At 40.7% G+C, this 25,911-nt stretch overlaps 1 protein-coding gene across 4 annotated transcripts in view; it reads left to right on the top strand.

Annotated features, from left to right (window-relative positions):
- Positions 1 to 25,911, top strand: part of ITGB6 (integrin subunit beta 6) — a 159,885-nt gene that overhangs the window by 27,617 nt on the left and 106,357 nt on the right. For 2 of the 4 annotated variants that reach the window (XM_090280210.1, XM_090280228.1), the window contains one exon: positions 927 to 1,040. The exons of the other annotated variants lie outside the window; for them this stretch is intronic. The gene's annotated coding sequence lies outside the window, so the exon portion shown is untranslated. The remainder of the gene's footprint in view (positions 1 to 926; positions 1,041 to 25,911) is intronic. 4 annotated transcript variants of the gene reach the window in all.

Genomic DNA, 25,911 nt, shown 5'->3' with positions numbered 1-25,911 from the left:
CTCCCAGTAGCCCATACCGTGCTAGGCAGTGGGTGCAGTGTTAAGTGAATTTGATAAAATTCCAGTTGTCTTCTGCACCTTCTTGAAATAATTCTAAGATGTTTAACCTTCATCTGCAACTTGCTCCTGCAGCATCACTCTACTTACAGACAGCCCCCAACTGACAGAAGTTTGCATTCCTGATACTCATTTTTAACTCAACTGATAGAACTTGGAACACATTATCTTATAGAATCCTTATGATAAATGGGTGAGAGCTTCTTAGGCAGGGCCACAAAAGTATATTTAAGAATAATGAAGTTGACATAGCATAAATTTAAGATGAAAACCTGTAGAAAAAAATACTATTGGGTTACTAATTGAGTTAGAAAATGTGTTGCTAAGTACTGTGGGTGACTGTGCTTGAGAAAAGCATTTAAACATGTTGAAAGGATCTTTGGATTTCTCAGGGGAAATTGGAAACCTGAATCTTAGTTTAGTAACCTCGCATTTGATGGCCTCTCCTGGGACAGTTCCCTTGTCCCCCAATCTTTCCCTCTCATGACTTTTCTTTCTTTCTTTCTTTTTGGTTGTTGTTTTGGTTTGTTTGTTTTCTTAAACTAGAAAAAGGTTCATGGGAAGAGAGCCTATCAAAACCACCTGTTTGGCCATTCCTATTTGGAAAGATGTGGTCTCTTGCCTGGATTTCTATAGACAGAGGGAAAACTTTTCCATGTTGTTCAAAGATATCAGGAATTGTGACAAATTCAACACTCTTGGTTTTTTTTTCGGGGGGGGAGGGTTGTTTGATTTTTAAGAAATTAATGTTGTAAATAACCTTTGTGACTCAGAAGATAAGATCAATATGAGTATAAAGGTTTATATCTATTTTTATTTTGCTCACAGAATATCTAATGCAATGTAATAATGCACTGTGTTTAATGCAGTTAAACTCTTCCAAGGAAGGAAAGTTAAAGATGGCTTCAATCCTCATTGCTTCTGATCTAAATGGAAAGAAACCTAAATGGAACCAGGAGATACCTGGCCCTGTCATTTTCTAGGTGAGTCACTGAGTCAGTCCCCTAGGACTCCATTTTCTCATTTTTAAAATATGTACAGTAAATCTATTTTTACATTCTAATTAGACTATTGACAGAAACAAATAGCACAGTAGAAATGAGATTGCTCTTAAGACTTAAAAGCCCTAGAAGCTATGTTATTATCAGTTATCAAAAAGTTAACTCTGGCAATCTCTGCATTCTTATCATAACCTGGATAACTTGGAAAAGTTCGGTCCTCTTACCTCACCCAGGTTTCAAGTAAGAAGGATTGACATTACTCAGAATCTCATATTTGTTTTGGAACGATAGTCAGTAAAAAAAGCAGGAAGTTTAGTCTTAGGTACTGTAAAGTGTATTTGCCAAAGGAGAGCCAAAAAGAATTGCTGTGTGGAGTGAATGCTAATTTTATACCTGCATGTTTTTTCCTGACTAGGTTTGGGGCTACTTTCACTTTGGAAGTGGAAAGAGGCACATGCACTTAAAGTATGTCCCAGATGGAACTCTTTCCTTGTCGACTGCAGAATAAGGAAACTTTCACCTCCTGGGGCCTGACTCAGGTGTCTAGAATGTATACTTACTCATAAATAACAGGAGTATTCAGCATTGTGATTATTTTTCTTTGCCTGGGTTACTTGGGGATTTCAGTTCCCTCTGGGTAAATGATTAGTGTGTGTCCTTGTAGAATAAACGCTATGGTGTGTGAGAGGCGACGTCAACACCCTCCCTCCCCCCTGCCAGAGGCCAGCCATGGGCACAGCATCTTCTGCTAAGACTCACTTACGAGCCTGGTAGGGTGGTGCAGTTCAAGACCCTTTCTCAAGGCACACTTGGGACAGGCAAAAGACACTGTCTGTTGTTTTAAAGAATCAGTGGACAGAGAATCAGGAACCTCTCCCTCTTGTCCTGAGTGAGTGACAGTGTGACTATGGGCAACGTGCTTATTCTCTCTGGACCTCGGTATCTCTTCTACAAAGGGAGGGACTACTTCAGGTCTATAAATGTCAAGAGATAAAGCCAGTGTTATAAGCTCTACCTATCCAGCTTACTGCACACCAGGCAAATAAGGAGGTAAAAAGCCAAGGCCAAGTGAACCAAATAAAGCCCTAAGACAGATTTTATAGGCCCTTTATAATGCTTGTTACAATTCTTATTTCATTGCAAATCTTTCAAAAATTGAGAAATACCACATAAGAATCTAGACTTCTGGTTGCTCTTAAAAAATCAAAAGGTCTGGCTACATTGGGCCCAATTTCAATATGGCAACAATTAGCTAGGGCTGGGTGGTAGGAGTTCCCTTTGGATCAGGCATACGCTCTTCGGTTTGGCACAGTACCCACCACTCTCTATTGCCACCAACACCTGGTCTACTTTATGGTTCTCTCCTGGCCCCTGTTACGTATTTGAAATTGTGATCCTTGCCCTAATATCTCTCTCCACTCCAGATGTATGAACCTCCACTTTCAGTACCTTTTCTAAAGTTTGATATTTTTTGAAGAGAGAGATCATTAATACCCTGGCATGAACTCTGTGAGCAGATCATGACTTACCAGATAGGAGGCTCTGAGAATCCTGGTGCAGAGGTAGGAGGGCTGAGAGGAAGGGCAAAGGATCAGGGAGAGCTGCTCTGTACAATAGAAATATTCTGCAAGGCACAAATGAGAGCCATATATTCAACTGGAATTTTCTAGTAGCCACATTAGAAGGAATTAATGAGAACTAGGTAAAATTTTTAACTGAACATACCCAAAATATTTTATTGTATCATGTAATCAATTTAAAATGATTAATGAGCTATTTTGCATGTTTAGTAAGTATCTGAAATCCATCGTGTATTTTATACCTATAGCACTCTTCTGTTTAGACTTATCATATTTCAAGTGCTCGACAGCCACATGTAGTGACGGCCCTAGAGGACAGCTCAGAGGCGGAGAACCATCTGACCCACTTCTTGGGAAATGAGTTCCTTTGAAGAGTTAATTTATCATCAGTTTGTTTAGCTCCAGACTGACTTTTTCAAATACAGATAAGAAAGATTATTTGCAACTAAGTTCCTCCACAATAACACATAGACTCAGGGTGAGCTGAGGCATTATGGCCTCCAAAAGATATTGTTTCCATCATGACAAGTGACATGATTTATGCCAGTCTGCATACTTTAAAATGTGTTCCCACCAAACCTTTTGACCAGGTGGGCACCCCCCCACCCCTGCTCAGTATGCACACCCTAATCCTTCCCAATGTAGTTCTTTGCATGTTTCTCCATCTCTCCCACCAGATCCTGCTTGCCCTGCAAGGATCATTAGCTGGAGTGAGGAATCTGATGATTTCATCTGCATTGTTTCTATATCTTTGACTTTTGAGCACATGTTGTCTGCACCTCTCATTTTAGCCCACCTCAAAAGCCACCTTGTTTTTTCATTCAACTAGTGTATGTGTATGTTTTCACCCAATTAGATAAAGGTTCCCTGAAGACAAGCCCTGGTACCTACAGTGTTCTATTCTTCAGCAGTACTTAAGCTGTTGCATTCACTAACTCCTTGAATGTACTCACTCTGTATAACTGGGCTGGGTTTATAATAGGTATGTAATATCCATTGAATTAAATAAACTTTAGAATTGAAAATCACAGAAAGCAATTCTTCTAGAGGTAACAAAACTCTGCCATGATTTTAAGGATGTTAATTATTTTCCTTCTTTTCCTCTGTCACATCTCTATAGACCCTAAATGCAAGTTACTGTCTTGCTATATTTCCATTTTTACATCTGTTTAAGAGTACTTTGATAATGCTACTCCCCACTTAAAATATGTATAATTAATATCCTCAAGTAAAAGACTGAATTATCTTGCAAAGTATATGATCAGAGTAACATGGAAAGCAAAAAATTACTATAACTATAGGAAAATTTTGCTCCAGGTGACATTAAAAAATTAATTGAAAACTATGACTCAACCGTCTGCATTTTTCCTGGTTCAACAAAGCAGCACAAAATGTACGATAGCCATGGATAAACCCTTTATGCCCTTCCAGGTAATGAGTAACTTCAGGTGACTAAGACAGAATTAGAAGAATGTCTCAGACCTTGAGAAAGATGTTCCCATAACTAGCTAGTCCTGGACACTCCCAGTTCTGGAAAAGATTATCATGTCATAGGCTTGAGTGACAGCAGTATTTTTATTTGTCAATAAGAACCTGTAAGGGGCAGTTATTGTCTTTAATTTGTAAAAAATACAGTGATAACATTCAGAGATCTTTAAATTCAGAGCTCTCACAGGGTCTTTATTTATACATTTAACCTTTTCATGAGGTTTTTCATATTTTCATTGGGATGTGTGTGTGAAGTCAGTGAACACCAGGGCACAGTGAATGTTGGCAGTGCAGAATGTTCCCTCCAGGTTTTGGTTTTTAGGTCCTTGGTGGGTAGACCAGGCAGGCAGTCTTCATGAGAACCAGCACTCAGGCTTACCTTTAAGAAAAACAAATTGAATTCCAACATGAAAACTGTTATCAGAAATTGCCAAGACCCGCCCAGCTCCTGAACACTCCCTCCACCTGCCATGGATATTTCATTGGGTAAACAGAACTGCTGGCCACTTTAATGCACTCTACCTGCCTTGGGTTATTTCAAAGGTATTTGGCTTTCTAGCCCATGCAATTAGCTATGGATTGCTTTCAAACCTACTTTTTAAAAAAATCTGAAACGAGTCGATTTCTTTAAGCAAGTTTTCTCCATGTTTCTCCAGTACCTGTATGTGGTGGTGGGGTCTTGCTTCTCCTTCCCCCCGTTGTAGAATAAACCACCCTCCAGATATTTTGACAGCCACCCTACTTGAGCCACCCACATCCTGAACTGGTGAGAGGCTTCTGGTTTCCTCCGTTGCCAGTCTAGAAATCCTTCTGGAATCCATCATTTCCTAGTTATCTACATCCAATCAATCAGCAAGTCCACTCAGCTCTGCTTCCAAAGACCCCTGTCTGTCTCTGCGTGTCTGCTTTTCAGGTCCAACGCAGTCACTGGATCACCAGCCTCTCCTACACATCCCAACATATCAGACTTCTGCCTGGTCTCCCTACTGCCTCTCTGGCACCATGTGAGTTCGCTCCTCCCACAGCAGTCTAAGTTATCTTTGCAGAACATAAATCAGATTATGTGGCTCCCCCGTTTCAAACTCCAATTGCTTCCTGTTCTGCTTAAAGCAAAAACAAATGTCTCTCTTGCCTTGCACAACCCTCCGTCATCTGGGCCCTCTCTTGCCCACAGACTGAGCTCTTCTGGCACCACCCCACTTCCCCAGTAGACCTACATTCTTTCCATCATCAGAGCTCATGGAGCTCACCCCAGCCCCTTGCCTTTCCTGTCCCTCCGCCAGGAATCCTCTTTCCTCTTCATTCTAATCTCAACGTGCAATCACGGCCTTCCCTGGCATCCCACTCGGAAGTAGACAGCTGCCTTCTACCGCGTCGCCTTCAATGGCAGAGCCTTCGTCACAGTCTGATATTTTCTTATTGTTTTCAATTAATTTATTCAGCATTCATCCTTCCCCATAAGAATATCATTCTCTTACTCCTTTATCTCCAGAGTCTAGAAGAGAGCCTGTCAAAGAGTACATGCTTAATAAATATGTTTGAATAGATAACTAGATAAATACCAATAAATGTCATGACCAAAAGCCATTCAGTAATGGTTTAACCTCATAGTACACTGATATGACTGGTGTCAATTTAAATATAACTTTCACCACATTGTCTCATATGATCTTTGTGGGAAGCAATGGGAAAAATCAAGGAGAAGGAATCAGGGCCTGGATGCCAAGAAGCTACAAGCTGCCTTCTGTCTGATGCCAGAAAAAGGAGTATGCATGTGAGAAGCTCAGGGCTTTTCTTGTAGTCAGGCCAGCTGAGCCCAAGCAGAGGTCAGACACATGAGATCAGGACCCACCCACATTTCCGAGCATTTATTGGCATGGTTGATCTACATCATCTTGTTTTTCAGCTGAATGAGATAGGAAGAATTTAATGAATGGGGGTTGGAGACATAGATAAAAGTGGAAGGAAAGATGTTGTTCAAAACCATGAATGGAGCCCAGCAAGGCTTGAGCCTCGAGGGGAGTGAAACCAGAGCCAGAAGCAGAGGAGCTATTTGCACAGGAGAATTTTATATCCTCAGACACAGCTTTGAAACTGAGAATATAAAAACCGGCACATGGAGGGTGAGCATGTTGTCCCTTCCTCTGCAAGGAATGTGGTGTGGCCACAGCATGTAGAGGAATGGCAGGGAACACAGAGCTCTCTGACACTTTGCAGCTGGGACAGGGGTCAAGTGGCAGCTTTGCAGCACCGGAAGACAGGCTCTGAATGAGGCAGGAGCTTGGGTCCCATGCAGGGGTGTGCCCATGAAGGACACCAGCAGAGAGGCAGCCTCAAATGACCAACAAGCCATGAATCTCTGAGAGCTGCAAATGACTTCTGAGCATGTTTGAGACATCCTGTGGACTCACCTCAAATAAGTAGAGACTTTGGGAAAGGGGTGGGTAGCATGGAGGGCCAGAGTTACCCAGGTGGAGCACTCAGCCAGCAAGATTTGAGTTCAAATATGATCTAATTGGCCCCCATAGGCTGGTGAGGCCCGGAGACACTTGGTCACATCCCTGTCAAGGAGGCTCAGTAAACAGGTTCAGACTTACTCAGTTGGGAGGCAATTAAGTACTGATAACAAGGGGGAGCCAAAGGCAACAATGAGCAGGACTATGGTCCTATTGTGGCACCTAGCCCTCATGGACTTCTGGGTGGTGTTCCAAGCCTGCTGGCAGCACTGCTCCTGCACTTAATTAGGCATAGTTAATTAACAGAAACTATTTGTAATCACCTAATCACCTTTGCCCTAGAGCCACATTCTGCATAAGTTGACAAAGTATGTGAAAGAGTATCCTGCCCTGCAATGACATTATAATGCCAATAGAACATGGCCCCAGATTATCAAAATACCTATGGCAAAAGGGTCCCATTCAGATTGGTTTATGAAATTAAATATAAATATATGTAATTATATGCCATATCACTAACAAAGAAATTTATCTTTGTCTATTGGAAGCAGAGACTGTAACTTATGCATTCTTACATCCCTAAAAACCTCACTAAGATTTTGCACATAGTAAGTATTTAGCATGTGTTGCATGAAAGAATTGAACTCTAATGAGGTAAGTGCCCTTTCTGACTTGGAAGCTTGTTTTCAGCAGTGCCTATAAATGTGGTCCGAAGAAGGCACATTTTTAAAAAATATATATTTTATTGATTTTGTTATTACAGTTGTCCCAATTTTTTCCCCTTTGCTCCCCTCCACTTGGTACCCCCATTTCCTTCAGCCATCCTCCCACTTAGTTCCTGTCCATGGATCATGCATATAAGTTCTTTAGTTACTTCATTTCCTATACTGTTCTTAACATCTCCCTGTCTGTTTTGTACCTACACATTATGCTTCTTAATTTCTGTACCTTTTCTCCAATTCACCCCTTCCCCCTCCCAGCTGATAACCCTCCAAATGATCTCCATATCTATGATTTTGATCCTGTTCTGTTTGTTTTCTAAGTTTTTATTTGGATTCAATTATTGATAGTTGTGAATTTATTGCCATTTTAATGTTCAGCATTTTGATCTTCTTTTTCTTAATTCCCTTTAACATTTTATATAATAATGGTTTGGTGATGATGAACCCCTTTAGCTTTACCTTGTCTGGGAAGCACTCTATCTGCCCTTCCATTCTAAATGATAGCTTTGCTGGTTAAAGTAGTCTTGGTTGTAAGCCCCTGCTTTTCATTATCTTGAATACTTCTTGCCAGTCCTTTCTTGCCTGCAAAGTTTCTTTTGAGAAATCAGCTGACAGTCTTATAGGAACTCCTTTGTAGGTAACTATCTGCTTTTCTCTTGCTTTTTTTTTTTTTTTTAGATTCTTTCTTTATCTTTAACCTTTGGCATTTTAATTATGATGTGTCTTGGTGTGGTCCTCTTTGGGTCCATCTTGTTTGGAACTCTCTTTGCTTCCTGGATTTGTATGTTTAATTCCTTTGCCAAACTAGGAAAGTTTCCTTTCATTATTTTTTCACATAAGTTTTAAATTTCTTGCTCTTTCTCTTCTCCTACTGGCACCCCTATGATTCGGATGTTGGTACATTTGAACATGTCCCAGAGGTTCCTAAGCCTTTCCTCTTTTTTTGAATTCTTTTTTTCTTCCTGCTATTCTGATTGAATGTTTTTTCCTTCCTTGTGATCCAAATCATTGATCTGACTCTCAGCTTCATCCCCTCCACTGTTGACTCCCTGTAGATTTTTCTTTGTTGCACTTAATGCAACCTTTATTTCTGCCTGAGTCTTTTTTATGCCATTGAAGTACCCAGTGAGTTCCCAAAGCATCCTGATAGCCAGTGTTTTGAACTGTGTATCTGATAGGTTGCTTATCTCCATTTCATTTAGTTCTTTTTCTGGGGTTTTGTTCTGTTCTTTCATTTGGGCCATGTTTCTTTGCCTCCTCACTTTGGCAGCCCCCCTGTGTTTGTTTCTGTGTATCAGGTAGAACTGCATTGACTTCCCCTCTTAGTAGTATGGCCTATTGTGGAGAAGCACACCTGTTAAGTTGTATGAGGTAAGCGTCAAGATGGGGCAATGCATGTCACCACTCTGTGGCTCTGTGTAGAGAAGGGCTTGCCAAGGGGACAGTGCCGCTGCCTGGCCCTTGGAGTTTTTCCCAGGAGGAAGCTGTCTCCCCATATGCCACTGGTGCCCTTGCAGCTGTTGTCCTAGTGCTGAAGCCCAGATGGGGCAAGTCTACATGAGTCCTAAGTTCATTGTGGGCCCTTTAGGATAATCTGGCAGTTTTTTCTGCTGCTCCAACCCCACTGGTTTTTATAGCTAGAAGTCATGGGGAATTATCTTCCCGGCACTGGAACCCTAGACTGGGTGGTCTGGACTGGGGTTGGGATCCCTTGCTCCCAAGGTATCCCTTCCATTTTTCATCTACCACATGTGAATGTGGGAGAGCCCATCCCTGTCTCCTGCCTCTCTGTGTCTCCATTCCTCTTATCCATCTGAATGAATGTGGCTTCTTTAAATCCTTAGTTGTCAGACTTCCACACAATTTGATTTCTGACCATTCTGGGTGATATTTGTTTTGTAGTCTAGTTGTATTATTTGCTATACTTATGCCCAGAGGCCAGGCATGTTTACGTATGCCTTCACCTTGACTGGAAGTAGAAGCTACATTTCTAATGACATGGAGAGAATCAGGTCCTTTTCTATTAATACTCCCCAAAATATAAAAGAATCCTTAATATTTAAACAGAGCTGCATGCAAGGTAAAACAAGAAGTGAATGAAACAATTCTATCTTTTGCAGTGATCTAACCACTTCCACTTGAGAAAAGATCCACACATTCGGTTTCGTCCCGTGGTTTGTAAAGCTCTGTGAGTGTCTGTGTGGATGTGGGTTATGGGGAGTGTATGCCATTGTGTGTGCTATGTGAACAAAAGAACAAATCATCGCAGTCTACAGCCACAGTCGTCACAGGTGAGCACTGTGAATGCCACTGCAGAGCAACTAGAATACAAGCTCTTCAATGGGCAGAATGGAGACTCAAAAACTGACCCCAAAGCAATGGACTATTACCATCCTTGAGTATCCCAGGCACCTCTGAATGGTCATAAAAGAAAGCCCTGGGGCAGAGTAGGTGTTGTGACTAGAGGGTGAGAATGTCTTCAGCGTGGGCAAATGTCTGTTGCAGCTTCCAGCTCCACCTCATTTACTCCCATTCAGATGGGCCTCCATGGGGTCGCTCAGCAGATCAGCTGGTCCCATTGGTCCTGTGTGGGATCTCGGCAGCCTCACCACCAGCTCTGGGAAGTCTGCCTCTCTCAGAGTTGACTTCACAGATGGATCTCCCAGGGGTTTTTAGGTGAGCTCAGGAGGCCATGGGATTATGGCATTTGGGGCTCGTTGGCATATTGTAATCATTACTGTCACATCACTACAGCTGCTGTGACCAGGAGAGCAATGGATGTACCATTTGTTTAGAGAGTCCACCCTACCCCGAGACTCTGACTTCAAATGTATATGACACATGGCAGTCGTACATCCAGGTTTCCTAGAATACCCTCATTTTCAGATATCTTGCTCCTTTGTCCCATGGAGACTCCATGAGTTGCCCTTGGTGCTTGCTTTGGGCTGGAAACATATCACTGCCTTAATGATAACAAAACTGAGGTTCCTTCCATCAACTCTTGCTTCTAAAGTTATGCTGACTCATCTCACCCCACCACCTTCAGAGCTGAAGGTGAGTCACCATAGAAGCAGAAATTGTTCTCTAGACCCTGAGGATTTGGGGTTAGGAATGAAAGGACCAAGTCAGACATGACAGGAAAGACCAGAAGTCCTTAAGCACTCTCCCTGAGTTGAACCACGTTAAAGCTTTAAATAAATGTAATCCAGTTTTCCTCCCACCACTTTTTATTTTTTTATTTATTACTACCCATTGAGTCAGAAGCAGAATGGTCTAAACATTTCCAGTGAAGCTGAATTTTCAGGGTATTTACAGTCAGCCTGGAAGCAACAGAAAATGGGGTTTATAGATTTGTATTACCAGGCAGGCAAGCTCCCAAGCCTCAGCATTTGGACTTGTTTTTAATTAAATGAATGTGCAGGCTTTAATGGGACAAGATCTCTGGAACCCCAGAATGTTGCCCAATAAATTGAGATAAAATCTTTAACCGAAGGCATTTACATCCCCTAGAGAATACCAACAGGTGGGCGTGTGGAAAGGATGATTGCAGAATGAAATCCTTGGGAGGTCAGCAAGAACTTGGCTGCTTGAAGGATGCTGTCATATCTACTACTGGGAGGAAAATGTTCTTGCAGCATCATGAGCTATTTCAGCAATGGAGAGGGAGTAGACATGAGGGATAAAAAGCATGGTTCCTTCTGCTTGGGTTCAAATCCCAGTTCCTGATCCACACTGGCTGACCTTAGATAGGTTTCTTGAATTCTCTAAGCAAAGCTTCCCTGCTTTTAGGACCGGGATAATAATAGTACTTCCACCAGAGGTTGCCATAAGCAAACCTCAAATGGCTGCTGGTTTAAGAGCCTTATCTGAGTTCATCAAACCATAGCATTCCTCTGCCCCAAACCCTCTAATGACTTTCAGTCTCAGTTAGAGGAAAACCCAAGTGCTCTCTAGGACCTTGAAGGTCCTGGTTCACAGCTAGCTCCCTCACCTCCACCACTCTCCCCGTACCCATGGCTCTGGCCCCAACCTGGCACACAGAGCAGCCTGCACACTGTGACCTCAAGGCCTTTGAACTTTTTTCCACCTTCTGAAATGCCTCCTCTCCCCATGTCAGGCTTCTCCTTTAGAGTCACTTGAGAGACAATATCACCTCCTTAGAGAGGACCACCCTGATAACACTGGATAGAATAGCCAATAACACTTCCCCCAACACTCTCTGAATAATTTGGTGAATGAAAAACAGCAGGCACTCAGCTCCCCTCAATGGGCCTCCTAGCTGTTGACAGGTGGTTGTCTCCAGTCCGTGAGGTTTGTAGCTACGCCAGCAAACACAGATAGCACCAGTCATCCAGGGTGCCTGCTAGTCCATGTTACGAAGCTGCGGGAACCTCTCTGCTGCCACCCTCATGGCCTGCAGTTCTCAGGGGCCAGAAGAGTCCCGGGTGCCATGCAGACAGGAAATGAACTTCTTTCCCAGGGTCTTGTCACTGGGCCCTGTGGCAGTTCACTGACCATGCCTTGCCTCCCCAAGATTTACTGCGTTTTCATCTGCTGTAGTCATCTGCTCCTTGACCAGAGTTCAGAGTCCTCCACACTCAATGAAGAGTGAAGAACATGCCAGTCCCACCATTTTCTCTACTTTGTTCCCTCCTCCAGCAGCTTCTTCCTCAATTCTCTCCCCAAAAGGAAAGAAAAAGCCCTTGTGTCTATAATACATATACATACCTATAGGTGCAAACAGATGTCAAGAGCAGGGGTCCACGTGTGAGGAAGCAGGGTGGTCCAAATGAATTAATAGTGCCCATGTGGTGCCCTTATGTAAATTGGAAAAGAAGGTGACCCTTTCTCAAGACACTTTGCCTCCATATCCTGGAAAACTGTCATAATAAATAGACAAATCTACAATGTCAGCAATGAAAGTTGCGTTTACCCAAGTCCCCTACTATGCAAGTTATCAGAATTGAGGTAGTACCTTCATCCCAGCACAGACAAACTTTGGTTTGATCAATTAATATTGTCTGTGAACATCAGGAATAGAATGAACAATTCCTGGTCATTTGCAGATGATTTATCTTCGCAGCCTCTTCCTCTTAATCTATCACATTGGAGCAAGGCCATTGTGAGGGACAAGAGGTCCCAGACACCTTCCACAATTAAACCAACCATCTCACCCAGAGCCAGTGGGGTAAAAGGGAAGTGCATGAGGCAGAGGGAAGGCTGGGGTAGGCCTGCTGCTAAGACTGGGATTTTCTGCTGAGGAGCCAGCAAGGAGCATTTAGGTCATGCTGTCTGGAAGCCAGAGTGGGAGCAGCTGGCCTGTGGCTCACCTCCTGTCCTTCTACTAGGCCTCACTTGTAGCACAAGCCACTTCAGACCTGCAGGAGACTCCCAGGGCTGGAAACAAGTGGCTGAGAGGAGGAACTGTTTGCATTGTTTCATTTGTTTTGTTTAAAGAAGGTCAACCCAGCAATGGTGCTAAGCAAAACTACATTGCCCTGGGATGACTTGATTAACAGAGCACCAAGATTTAAAGCCTCTGCTTCCTTGACAAACAAAAAGGCCAAACACTGGATCCTCCAGGCAGATCCCTCTGCCAGCTCACTCAGGCCAGGCTTGTTCCTGCCCCAGGCCATGTGGCTGTCCCCACCCCTGGCGCTCCATTTAGGAGAAGCTGAATACAGAGAACTTCCAACTGAGGTTTGAAAGTGGGTCCTGGGATACCAAGTCCTGAACTCATGATGGCAGGTGTGGGCAGCAGCAGTACTCCTCCTTCCGCCTGCACCTAGGGAGGGAAAGAAGCAGTGTGCCCAGGGATGGCACATGCTGAGACGCAAAGGAGAGAAGGCCGTGGAAGTGCATGAGACACTAAGACTCAACATGAAGCTGAGACTGGACCAATTATGACCGGGGCTTGGGAGTAAAAAGGGGGTTTGAATCCTGACTTGAATCCAATTATTATCAGCATGACAGTGGACTAGATGCTTAATCTCTTTTAATATGAAGCGTGAGTTACTTGTTTATGAAAAGCAAAGAATAATACTTACCTCACTGTACCAGTCAGGGCCCCAGCAGGAAACCGAAATAACACCAGGTATTTCAAGAGAAGGAATTAAATAAAAAAGGTTGTTGACATGGTACAAAGTTGTTAACTAGGCAACTGAAAGGGAAAAAAGATATGTCTAAGGTATCACTGAGGTAGCCACTGGGGCAGGTAGCTACCACCCTTGAGAATGAGAAAAAGAAAAGAGGAGGATCTGAAATTATTAAAACTTAGAAACTTAAGGAGCGTTCGCGCAGGGTTAGGACTCAGGCCTCTGAAGAGGGCACTGCTGGGCTGACTCTTAGGTAACTGAGTGGGCATGATGAGGCTGGTTCTGTGAGTGTTAAAAAAATAGCAAACTGGATTTGATTATGCTGCTGGAATTAGTTCCACTACCAGGGCCAGGAGGTATTGCTGGGGAGACATGGGAAACAGGAAGCAGACAAGAAGCAGCAGGTCCCTTCTCCCTCCCCCAGCCTTGCAGGCTCTCTCTATTGCCCCTGTTGGCAGAGCCAAACATGAACCATCTGGCAAAGCAGAAATGTGGTTTCCAGAGTCTCAGTTTGGCATCACAAAGCAGGGTGTAGAGGGCTGGGGCTGGAGCTCAGAGACATTAACTTAACAAATGGCCCATTCACAGTTAGGATTAAATGAAAAAATGAGTGCTAAGTACTTAGCACAGTGCCAGGCACACAGTAGAGTCTGGATAACTATTGTATTATTGTTATTGCTATTAGTAGTAGTAGTATTTTATTATCATTGTCATCATTATGGTAAATCAGTGGGCTTGGCAATTAGATGCAGGATAAGGCAGACACTGTAATGAGTTGATTGTGAGACTGGAGATTCATTTCTGGATTCTTTTTTGGAAGTTTCACTGATTTCAGCTATAATGTAAAGGAGGAAGATGCTATCAAATAGTAGCAAGTTGGTAAATTAGTCACATGAATTTGATTTCTAAAACATCCATCTCTCTTCATTCCCATGGCCCTGCGGTAGATCAGGTCCCCTTCACCTCTTGCCTAAATTCATTCTCACACCCTCAGTCATCTAAATCACTGCTTCGAGTCCAATGGTCATTCCTACTGACTACTGTCATCTCATTAAACTCCCATCACTTACAAGTTAAAAGCTGAATTCCTGTGACTAATATTTAACACACTCAATGATCTGGTTTGGGAGCTGCAGAAATGCTACTTTCCATTGGATCTGGTATCGCCCTCCCCTTACTAGAGTCAAATTAGAAAGGCGAGTGGGGAGAGGGAGGTCAGGTTAGGCCTGACACCTAATGTCAGCTCTAACTCAGAATGTAAAGAGCAGTATTAATGATTCCTTTGTCTCCTACCTACCTCTGAATCTTTAATAAGGTCCTCATCACTGCCGAAGTAATGTCATGATGCCCTGAGCTTATGTAGTGCCGCTCTCCTCTTCCTCATTAAATTAGTAGAAACTCCCTTCTCCCTCTTTATTCCTTTTCATGAAATCTTCGTTTAGTTATCTGTATCAGTCAGCTCAGGCTAAAATAAGCTGTGGTAACAAGTATTGAATAACTCCAAAATCTCAGTGGGTTACAATGACAATTTTTATTGCCATATATGTGTGTGTTGGCTCTGGGTCAAGGGCAGCTCTACCCCACTCCCTTTCACTTCGTTATCTAGGTTTATAAAGCTGCTTCTCTGAGGAACACTGGCAGAGAGAAAAAAGAATATAGTGGGACCTCAGAGTGGCTCTAGAAGCTTCTGTTTGGAAATAGCATATATCATTTCCACCATATTCTATTGGATAAAAAAACCCACATGGTTTCTCTGAGTTTGGTAGAATGAGATGTGTGGTATTTATTACAGTAATAGAATTGCAAGTCATATGACCGAACTTGTTATCAGTAGTCTTGAATGCATAAAATATTAAAATGAATATTTCAATCAATAAAACAATGTACCACACCATCCTAGTCAGATTCTATCATCTCACAGTGGATTATTAAATTCCAGGGATTATGAATTCTAATTCGTCCTCAAAGGAAGAGTTCCTGCAGATCATTTTGTGTGTCCCTGCCTCTAGTGTCTGTATTACATCAACAGTGAAGTAGCTGCCACGATGTTATTTCCAAAATGCTTTTATCATCTTGCCATTCTCTGGCCCAGGACTGTCAGCACCTTCCTACTGCCAGTCAGTTCAAACCTAAAATCTGCAGCTGAGTGTTCAAGGCTTCCATCAACTGGTCCCCACTTTCAAGTCCAACTGCATCTTAGCCCCAACTCCTCAGATCTAGCCCAGGGTCTGATGTTTCTCTTCATAACTACTCTAAGATTTTGACTGAGGGCAATGTTTCCTTCTGCTTTTCTTGGCCTCTCCCCCTCCCCTTCCCAACCAGTTTATGTCATTCCTTTTAAGTGTTGTCTCAAATCTCATCCTCAAAAACTGTCCTTGAATAATTTCCCTCCACTCTCTACACTTTTCAAAATTCAAAATTATAGTTCTCTGCTCTTGTTTTTATTTTCTTCTAGAATTATTGTGTACTGATGTGGGAAAAGACTTTGGGGATTTTCTATTCCACACACACCACCTCCTTTGAATTTAGATATCAGGAAATTGAGACCTAGGGGGAAAAATGAGGAGAAAAGTCACTATGGAGAGGCTAAGTTGGGAGGAAAATAGAGTCTTCTAGCTCCTTGTTACTATTCTTTCCGTGTATCATTTGATGCCTTTTTAAATTTATAACTATTTCTCAATATAGATGATAATCTGCTTTAGGGTAGAGATGCCTCATTATATTATGTTATATAAGACCCTTGACATACATTATTTTTAATTCTAACAACAATCTTGTAAGGTAGAATTTTTTCTTATTTTACCAGTAAGAAGACTAAGGATTATGTAAGTCAAGTTAAAGACCCCAGACCAAATAAACAATAAATGGCAAAGCCAGGGTTTAGTGAATGCTTATTCTTTGCTTGAAATTGTGCTATTTCTCACCTCATAAAAATTAAAATACAAATTATTTAAAAAATAAATACCACAACTTTAACATAGTTCATAATAAATCCTTAATAGGCATTATCTTCAAGGCTATGGAAATTCACATTATGTGGAACAGATATTATAGCCAAGGTACTGGGAAAGAGATTGAGCTTGACAATTAAGGGTGCACAAGATATGTATAATCTAAACAGACATGGTGGGTGAGCATAGGCATTTCCAACAAGGATAAGGGAGTGAGCAAAATCTGATAGAAACAGGTCAAAAACCATAGGTTTTATAAAAGAGCCATACACAATAAAATATAACAGTAGATCAGGGCAATATTACAGAAAACTTTGAATGCTGGGTTGAGGTATTTGGGATTCTATTCTGTAGCTTATGAAGAATCACCAAAGATGGCTCACCTGTAAAACTAGTGTTTTATGTGTAATATGTGAGTGGAGGATAAAGAATGGGGAAGTGACAGGTCACTTAAACGACTTCAGAAAGTGGGTTAAAGACTATTTTACTCATCTACTCTTGAATTGAGAAGTCTGGCATGGAGGTTGGCATGTTTTGGGAGTGATGAAATGTTATTATTGGTATAAGAATTATTACTATTGTTTTTGGAGGTAGGAGTTAGAAAAGTGAAACATAAATTTTTTAAAGTTGCTTGTCCAAAATCAGACAATTCTTCATGTTGTGGTGACCCCCAACCACAACACTTTATATTTTTATTTTTGTTAGTTTTTATTGAATTTATTATGGAGACATTGGTTAATAAACTTACGTAGGTTTCAAGTGTTTGGTTCTGTAATACAGCATCTGTATATTGCATTGTGTGTTCATCACACAAAGTCAAGTTCCCTTCCACCACCATTTATCACCCCTTTACCCTCTTCTACCTCCCCCCAACCTCCTGTACCTCTTTACAAGAGGTAAACACCATATTATCGTCTGTGTCTATAAGGTATTTTTTAAAAATTAATACAAAGTAGACAGGGGGATGTTAAGAATAATAAAGGAAATGGAGAAGCCAAAGAACTTATATGCATGCCCATGAACATGAACTAAGGGATGTGGGAATTGCTGGAGGAAAGGGGGTACCAGGAGGAGGGGGGCAAAGGGGAAAAATTGGGGCAACTGTAATAACATAATCAATAAAATATACCTAAGAAAAGAAAGAAATATGGCATTGGTATCTTTATAGGAATTGTGTTGAATATATAGATTGCTTTGGGTAGAATGGACATTTTAATGATGCTAATTCTTCTTATCCATGAACATAGTATATGCTTCCACTTATTTGTATCTTCTTCAGTGTCTTATAATTTCATGAATACAGGTCATGGTTAAATTTATTCCTAGGCATTTTATTTTATTCTTTGATGCAGTTATAAATGGTATTGTTTTCTTAGTTCCCCTTTCTGATGGTTTATTATTGGTGTATAAAAATGCAACTGATTTCTGTATATTAATTTTGTATCCTGCTACTTTACTAAACTCATTTATCAGGTCTAGTATTTCTTGGTGAAATTTTTATGGTTCTCTATATATAGTACATGTCACTTGCAAATAATGACCATTTTACTTCTTTCTTTCCAATTTAGATGCCTTTTATTTGTTCTTTTTGTCTGATTGCTGTGGCTACACTTCTAGTACTATGTTGAGTAACAGTGGTGAAAACAGATATCCCTGTCTTGTTCCTGATTTTAAGGGAAATGCTTTTAGTTTTTGCCCATTTAGTGTGATGTTGGCTGTGACTTTGCCATATATGGCCTTTATTATGTTGAGGAATGTTCCGTCTATTCCCAACTTTGCTGAGAGTTTTTATCATAAATGGATACTGGTTTTTATCAAATGCTTTCTCTGCTCTATTGACATGATAATGTGACTTTTATCCTTCATTATGTTTATGTGGTTTGTTGCATTCATTGATTTCCAGATATTGTTTTAATCTTGCATCCCAGAATAAATCCCATTCGATCATGGTGTATGATATTTTTAATGTATTGCTGAATCTGGTTTGCTAATATGTTGTTGAGAATTTTAGCATCTATGTTCATTAGGGATATTAATCTATAATTTTCTTTCTTTGTAGTGTCTTTATCTGGTTTTGAAATTAGGATAACATTGTCTTCATAAAATTAACTTGGGAGTCTTCACCCCTCTTGAATTTTTTGGAATAGCTTGAGAATAGTTCTTCTTTGAATGTTTGGTAAAATTCCCTGGTGAAGACATCAGGTCCAGGACTTTTGTTTGTTGGGAGTTAATTACAGATTCAATTTCATTAGTTGTAATGAGTCTATTCATATTTTATGATTCTTCCTAATTCAATTTTGGAAGTTTGTATGTTTCTAGAAATTTATCCATTTTGCCTATGTTGTCCAATTTGTTGGCATCTATTTCATAATATTTTCTTACAATTTTTTGTATTGAATATTTCTTTAATGTCAGTTGTTGTTTCTTCTCTTTCATATCTTATTTAATTTTTGGGGCTCTCTCTCTCTCTTTTCTTTTCTTGAGGGGTCTGATTGAAGGTTTGTCAATCTTGTTTACATGTTGAAAGCACCAGCTCTTGGTTTCACTGATTTTTTTGTATTGCCTTTTAGACTTTATTTTATTTATTTTTGCTCTGATCTTTATTATTTCTTTCTACTTACTTGGGACTTTTTTCCTGTTTGTTTGTTACTCTTTTTATAGTACCTTTGAGTGTAAAGTTCAACTGTTTATTTGAGATTTTCTTTCTTTCTTTCTTTCTTTCTTTCTTTCTTTCTTTCTTTCTTGAGAGAGGAGAAGGGAGGGAGGAGGCGGGGAGAGAAACATCAATGTGTGAGAGAAACAATGATCGGTTGCCTCTTACACATCCCCAACCAGGGACCTGGCCCACAACCCAGGCATGTGCCCTGACCAGGATTCAAACCAGTGACCTTTAGGTTTGCGAGATGATGTCCAACCCTCTGACCATAGCAGTTGGGGCAAGATTTTTCTTGTTTCTCCTGGTAGGCCTGTAATATTATGAATTTCCCTCTTGGGACTGCTTTTGCTGTGTCCTGTAGATTTTGGGTTGTTGTGTTCTCATTTTCATTTGCTTCAAGGTATCTTTTGATTTCTTTTTTGATGTCATTTTAACCCATTCATTGTTTAGTTACATGTCAGTCTCCACGTCTTTGTGTATTTTCCAGGTTGTTTTTTTCTTGTAATTGACTTTTAATTTCATACCATTATGTTCAGGGAAGATGCATGATATTAATTCAACTTCTTAAATGTATTGAGACTTGTTTTTTGTCTTAACATGTGGCCTGTCCTATATAATGTTTTACCTGTACTTTGAAAAAATATATATTCTGTTGATTTGGAGTGAAATGCTCTGAAGATATAAATTAAATTCATCTGATCTAGTGTGGCATTTAAGGCCACTGTTTCCTTATTGATTTTCTGCCTGGAAGCTAAGTCCATTAATGTGACTAAGGTGTTAAAATAGCCTACTATAACTGTATTACTCTCAATCTTTCCCTTTATGTCCATCAAGATTTGCTTTATAAATTCAGGTGCTCCTTGTTTTGATGGTTGGTGGGAGAAGGGTGTGGGGGAATGGGTGAAGAGGTAAGGGGATTACAAAATATAAATAGGTAGTTAAAAAACAGCCATGGGGATATAAAGTACAGTACGAGAAATAAAGTAGATAAAGAACTCATATATATGACTCATGGACATGAACAATGTAGGGGGAATTGCCTGAGGGAGTGGGGGATGCTGGGTGGAGGGAGGGGAAAGGAGTAAAAATCAGGACAACTGTAATAGCATAATCAGTAAAATGTAATTTTTAAAAATTTAGGTGTTCCTATGTTGGGTGCATAAGTGCCTACCTGGACTATATCCTCTTGTTGAATTGCTCCCTTTATCACTATATAGTGTCATTCTTTGTCTCTTAGAGCCTATATTTTAAAATCTATTTTGTCTGATATAAGTATTGCTACTCCAGCTTCTTTTTCATTTCCATTTGCATGAAATATCTTTTTCCATCCCTTTACTGTTCATCTTTATGTATCTTCCATCTTGAGGTGAGTCTTTTGTAGACAATATATATATAGGACTTGTTTTCTTATCCATTTAGCTACCCTATGTCTTTTGATTGGAGCATTTAAGTCATTTATGTTTAAAGTGATTATTGATAAGTACATATTTATTGCCATTTTATTTTTTTATAACTATGTTCCTCTGATTTTGTTTTCTTTTTCTTTTTCTATTTCCTCCTACTCTTCCTCCTCCTTCTCTTTCAGAAAGACTGTCACATGTCTTATAATTCTGGTTGAGTGGTAATAAATTCCTTTAGCTTTTTTTTGTCTGAGAAACTCTTTATTTTCCCTTCAATTTTTAAATGTTAGCCTTGCTTGGCTGTAGATCCTTGCTTTTCATCATTTTGAATATTTCATGCCAATCCTTCTGGAGTGAAATATTTCTGTTGAGAAATCAGCTTATGGGAGCTCCTTGTAGGCAACTAACTCTTTTTCTTGCTGGTTTTCAGATTCTCTGTCTTTTTTAAAAAATATGTTTTATTGATTATGCTGTTACAGTTGTCCCAATTTCCCTTCACTCTGCTTCCTTCCACCCAGTGGCCCCCCTCCCTCCAGTTGTCCCCCCCCTTTTAGTCCATGTCCATTGCTTGTGCATATAGTTCTTCTCGACCTCTTCTTGTCTACTCCATTCCCTCCTACTATGCTTCTTAATTCCTGTACCATCTCCCTCCCTTACCCCCTTACCCCTTCCTGCTGACCTCCGCCCAATATGTTCCCCATACCTATAGTTCTTTTTCCACTCTCATTGCCTATTTAGTTTGCCTTTGTTTCAATTCCCTAGCTTCTGTTATTGGTTCTTGTGATGCAGTTTTCATTTTAATGTCCAAAGTTTTTATCTTCCTTTTTCTAAACCAGTCCCTTTAACATCTCATATAATAGTGGTTTGGATCCAATGAACTCTTTCAGTTTTATTTTGTCCTGGAAGCACTTCCTCTGCCCTTCTATTCTGAATGACAATTTCTCAGGATAGAGTACTCGTGGCTGTAGGTTTTTGATTTTCATTACTTTGAATATTTCTTGCCAGTTCCTTCTTGCCTGCAGGGTCTCCCTTGAGAAGTCAGCTGATAGTCTAATTGGGACCCCTTTGTACATGATTCTTTTCTTCTCTCTTGCTGCTTTTAAGATTCTCTCTTTATCTTTAACTTTTGACAATTTGATTATAATGTGTCTTGGAGTGGTACTCCCTGGGTCCAGTTTTTCTGCAACTCTCTCTGCTTCCTGGACCTGTAAGTCTATTTCCTTCCCCAAGTTTGGAAAGTTCTGCTTTATTATATTTTCACTTAATTTTTCAATTTCTAGTTCTTCACCTTCTGGCAATCCTATAATTCGTATGTTCAATCTCTCATAGCTGTCCCAGAGGTTTCTAATCCTCTTCTCACTTTTCTTGCTTTCTGTTTTCTCTTTCCACACTGGTTGACTGTTTGTTCCTTCCCTATGTTCTGGTTTGTTGATTTGATCTCTGGATTTTATTTCCTCACCAGTTGCCTCGTATGTGGTTTTGTTCCTTTCAGTATGAGTGGTTTTCAATCCTTTCTCATCTTTTTCCAAATCTTTTGTTAATTCTGTAAGCCACCTAATGACTATAGCTCTGAACCGAGCCTGTGACAGGTTTCTTATTTGTTCATCTGTCAGATTCTTCATCTGTTACCTGGTGAGCTGCGTCACCTGGATTTCTATAGTTGTCTGCCTCATTTTGATAGATTTGCGTTTTGCTTTGCTTCTTGGGCAGGCTGTAGTGGGCAGAGCCTGTGTACTCGTCACAACCCAGTGACTGGCAGTGATTCGCAACCTTTTTTGCGGCACTGCGGCGCTTTGTCATCACTACCTGGTGACAGGCGGCAATCAGCAACCTTTTCCGCAGCGCTGTGGTGCTTTGTGTGGGTGCGGAGGTTCAAGATGGATTTCTGCCATTATTCTCTGCTGGGAGACCGGGATCTGTCCTCCCGCCCTCTGGGCCTCACCATCCGAGGCAATGCGGGGGCTGCCTTTTCCAGCATTGAGGTCACGAGCTGCTGCGGCTTGACTGCAGCCGGGATTGCTCTCCCTGCAGCTGTCCCTGGTGCTACCGCAAACAGCACTGCCCACTTTCGCTTTTCTTACCTGCCCGATGAGTGCCGCTGATTTATATCTTCGTATGTTGGGCTTCCATGTAGTGTTATTTTCTGGAATTTCTAGTTGTCTTTTGTTTTGAGGTAGTTGTATTCCTTTCTAGTTGTAGAGGGAGACCGAGCGTGTCAGTCTGGAAGTGTCTCTCTCTTTGTCTTTAACCTTTGTCATTTTAATTATGATGTGTCTTGGTGTGGGCTTCTTTATTCATTTTGTTTGGGACTCTGTACACTTCATGGATTTGTGTGTCTCTTTCTTTTACCAGGTTAGGGAACTTTTCAGCCATTATTACTTCAAATAGATTATTGATTCCTTGCTTTCTCTCTTCATGTTGTTACTGTGCTTCATGTTGCCCCAAGAGCCCCTTGAGCTATCCTTATTTTTTTAAATTTATTTTTCTATTTGCTGCTCTGGTTGGATGTTTTCTGCTACCTTGTCTTCCAAATCAGTGATTTGAGCCTCTGTTTCATCCAACCTACTTTTTATTTATTCTTTCTATTGTATTTTTCATTTCAGATATTGCAGTCTTCGTTTCTGACCTGGACTTTATTATGGTTTTAATGTCCTTTTTTATGCTGTTGAATTTCTCACTAAGTTCCTTGAGCATTCGTATAACCATTTTTTCTTTGAACTCTATATCTTCTAAATTGCTTGCTTCTGTTTCATTTAGCTCTTTTTCTGGAGATTTCTACTATATTTTTTCTTTTTTAAAGTATAGTTTATTGATTATGCTATTACAATTGTCCCTGTTTTTCCCCTGTGCCCCCCTTCCCTCCAGCTATCCTTCCCCCCCTCCTTAGTTCATGTTCATAAGTCATGCATATAAGCTCTTTGGCTTCTCCATTTTCTTTAATATTCTTGACATCCCGCTGTCTCCTTTGTATCTACCAGTTATGCTTCTTGATCCCTGTACCTTTTCCCCCATTCTCCCTCTTCCCCTTCCCCACTGATAACCCTCCACATGATCTCCGTAGGATTCTGATCCTGTTCTAGTTGTTTGCTTAGAATTTTTTTTTAAAGATTCATTTGTTAATAGTTGTAAATTTACTGTCATTTTACTGTTCATAGTTTTGATCTTCTTTTTCTTAAATGTATCTTTTTAACATATCATATAATAAGGGCTTGGTGATGATGAACTCCTTTAGCTTTACCTTGTCTGGGAAGCACTTTATCTGCCTTTTCATTACGAATGATAGCTTTGCTGGATAGAGAAATCTTGGTTGTAGGTCCTTGGTTTTCATCATTTTGAATACTTCTTGCCAGTCCCTTCTTACCTGCAAAGTTTCTTTTGAGAAATCAGCTGATAGTCTTATGGGAACTCCTTTGGAGGTAACTTTCTTCTCATCTCTTGCTGCTTTTAAGATTTTCTCTTTATTTTGAAACTTTGGTATGCTAATTATGATGTATCTTGGTGTGGTCCTCTTTGTGTCCAACTTGTTTGGGACTCTCTTTGCTTCCTGGACTTGTATGTATATTTTCTTCACCAAATCAAGGAAGTTTCACTCCATTATTTTTTCAAATATGTTTTCAATTTCTTGCTCTGACTTTCTCCTTCTGGTATCCCTATGATTCTGATGTTGACACTTCTGAAAATGTCACAGAATCTTCTTATTCTTTCCTCATTTTTTGAATTCTTGTTTCTTCATTTTGTTCTGGTTGACTCTTTATTTATTCCTTATGTTCCAAATTATTGCTTTGAACCCTGCCTTCCTTCCCTTTACTATTACCTCTGTGTGGATTTTTCTTTATTTCACCTAGTGTAACCTTCATTTCTTCCCTTATGCACTTGCTGTACTCAGCTATTTCTCTGAGCATCCTTATGACTAGCATTTTGAACTCTGCACCTGATAGGTTGGCTATCTCCTTCTCACTTAGTTCTCCCTTAGAGCCTTGATCTTCTCCCTTTTTGGCCATACCTCTTTATCTCCTCAACTTGACAGGCTCCCTGTGTTTGTTTCTGTGTCTTAGGTAGAGCTGTCACACCTGTTATGTTGTAAGGGGTGGAGCCTTAGGTATTCCTCAGTTCAGATGACCCATTTCACTGCTTTGTGGCATTGAGTCAGCTTAGACCTCTACACCCTGGCCCGGGTAGCTGACTATTCATCAGGGTGGGAGATCCATGGGGTGGGATGACAGGAAATCTAGAGGGTAGGGCTATTACATTCCCCCAGGCCATAAAAAGGGGGGTGTTCCACCAAGAAATATAGTGTCTATGATGTGGGAAAGGAAATCAGTGCAGGGACCCTGTTAGCTGTTCCTTCAGCTCTTTCCCCAGAGCCACAAACCCCAGTCTCTCTTCATACAACTTTAGTCTGCTCCAAACTCCATGTGCCAGAACCCAGGATGAGTGTCTGCAAATGAGGTTTGGGGTGTTGGCTCTTAAAGAGTGCACCTGTATCTCTAGCAGACTCTTTTTTCCCCTGGTGGACAGAATCCCTGCTGATTTTCAAAGTCAGATGTTATATGGGCACTTCTCCCAGGCTTTGGTACTCTTGGCTATGGACCCTGGCATGGAGTTGAGACTCCATGCTCCTTATGGGAACCTTAACAGCTGAGATATCCTTCTGGAATCTCAGTCACTTCCTGTAGGAGCTGGGACAGTCCTTTTCGTGTTTCCGCCCTTCCTACTAGTCTTGATGTGGTTTCTTCTATAAAATTCTTCATAAGACTTCTGTTCAGCTAGTCTTCAGTTGGTTATTCAGGTTGATTGTTCTTAACTTTTGTTGTAATTCCAGTTTGATCCTGGGAGAAAATGAGTGTACCTTCCACCTACCTTGCTGCTTTTTTCAATCTCCCAGGAACAAGTTCTGTTTAAAAGCAAACATCCCTGGAGAGACAGAATTCCATCCAGTGGCTGAAGTTGTATTTTTTTCCCCCCTCACCCAAGGACATGCTTATTTTAGTGGAAGGGGAAGGGTGGGGAGAGAGGGAGAGAAACATCGATGTGAGAAAGAAACATTAATTAGTTTCCTCTCATATGTGCCCTCATCTGGGACCAAATCTACAACCTAGGCATGTTCCTTGACCAGGGATAAAACCTGTGACATTTTGGTCTATGGGACAATGCTCCAATCAACTGAGCCACACCAGCCATGTCTGAAGCTGATTCTTTTAAGCCATTTCTCTTAATAACACTAAATAACAATGTCCAATGGCAGCTCTAATGACTATTGTGATTTTGATACAATGATAAGTGTTTACAAAGTTTTGAGATATCTGTACCAACTATAAAGTGATATGAAAAATATGTGTGATTTATCATAGTGAGAGTTATAGGCACTGTTACTATAATCTTGGTTTATTGTGTACATTATTAATGGAAGAAAATGTTTGATTTCAGTCTGGGGTTGTGCAAATGAAGATGAAATAGTTTTCTCCTCCCAAGGTCCCCTTCCTTCTCCTCTAGGTTCTGTTAATA

The sequence above is a fragment of the Furipterus horrens genome, unplaced genomic scaffold, assembly GCF_987537825.1.
Source record: "Furipterus horrens unplaced genomic scaffold, mFurHor1.1.pri manual_scaffold_1, whole genome shotgun sequence".
NCBI classification, from domain to species: domain Eukaryota; kingdom Metazoa; phylum Chordata; class Mammalia; order Chiroptera; family Furipteridae; genus Furipterus; species Furipterus horrens.
This window is presented reverse-complemented; position numbering and strand designations above follow the sequence as displayed.